Raw genomic sequence first — 1632 nt, 5'->3', positions numbered from 1 at the left:
GAGAACTCTAAGTTCTATAAAGAGAAGACCAAAAGATTCCATGATAACTTGATTTCTAGAAAGGAATTTTTGGTTGGTCAAAAAGTGTTGTTGTACAACTCTAGGCTTGGACTCATGAGTGGTAAGCTTCGTTCTAGCTGGATTGGTCCTTTTGTTGTTACTAATCTGTTTTCTTATGGTGCTGTAGAAATTAAAAGTGAATCCACAGATAAGAGCTTCAAGGTTAATGGGCATCGCCTCAAGCCTTTCCTCACAAATCCTTCCTTAGTGGATGAACTTGTGGAGGAGGACTCATTGGTTGAACCCACTTTCCTCCCTCCATGAATCAGGGAGTTGGAGTTTTTCTTTCTCTTCTCTACTTTTTTATTGCACTTGTCCAATTCCATTGATTGATATGTATGTCTGGATTTTCTGATTGTGCTACATTGGGACAATGTGTAGTTTAAGTGTGGGGGAGACTATTGTAGGTTGTAGGTTTTGTTGATGTATGTTTTTCTTTGACTTTTAGGTTTTGCTTAGGCTTGGGCATTTTCTCCCATACTTTCATTCACTTAAGTCTTGATATCTTGTGGTATGAATCCATGCATTTCTGTATGTCAAGTTGCTTTTGAGAATTAAGAGGTTGAAACAATTGTGATAGACTTGTCCCTTGTGAGAATTTGAGCCTTAATTGTGGATGGATTGTTGTATGCCATCTAATATTCTTTCATGTGTGATTGCACTCTTGATTACTTGCACTCTAGAACTTGACTTGTTTCTTGTTGATACTTGATATTCACATGCACATATTGAAGTGATCTAGGCATTTCTTTTGAATAAGCCACTTAGCCATATAAGCCTACCTTGAACGAATTTATCCTTTGATCGCCCCTTTGAGACTTTTACTTCTTGCATTATTACTTAGCTCATTACAAGCTTATAAGTGAAAAACCATGATTGTCATAACCTTAGGGAATTTTGGAGCTTTGGATTTGTTTTGGGAATAGGTATTAAGTAAAAAATGGTGCATTGTTCTTCAAATCTTGTGGATTCTTGGTTATGTCTTAATGATGGTTAATACAATTGTGTGCATTGTTCTTTTAAAAAAAAAGTAAAAAAAAACGAAAATGAAAAAGAAAAACAACAAAAAGAGAAACAAAAGTGAATAAAAGGTTGAGTAAGGCAAAGAAGATTGGAATTAGAGATTTGGTCTTATTTTGGGTTGATTTTTGCTTACTTTTTAATTATTTCTCATTGCTCCTATATTCCATTTGGTTTAACCTACATATCCCATATTTATCCTGCCTTGTCCTTGGCCCCATTACAACCTTGAAAAGTCCTTTTGATCTTTATGTGCATGTGCTTATGATGTTGATGTTAGAGGCTTGTCAAGCCTATGGTTGTGTCTGTTTTCATGAAGTGCTTTGAGTGTAAACACTTGCAACCTAAGACACATGAGTGTAAACACTTTAGAGAGTATATCTTGTGAGATTCTATCATTATTGTAACTCGCCTCTTGGTTTGATTGGTTTCGTGACATACTTGAATTCATTGGATTATGTTCATGGATATCTTGATTTAATTCTTTTACTCTTATGTGTTTGATTTTGCCCATTTCATTGCATTTCCTAGATTTCATTGTGAAATATGTGA

This window comes from Lupinus angustifolius, chromosome LG20 (assembly GCF_001865875.1).
Source record: "Lupinus angustifolius cultivar Tanjil chromosome LG20, LupAngTanjil_v1.0, whole genome shotgun sequence".
Taxonomy (NCBI): domain Eukaryota; kingdom Viridiplantae; phylum Streptophyta; class Magnoliopsida; order Fabales; family Fabaceae; genus Lupinus; species Lupinus angustifolius.
This window is presented reverse-complemented; position numbering follows the sequence as displayed.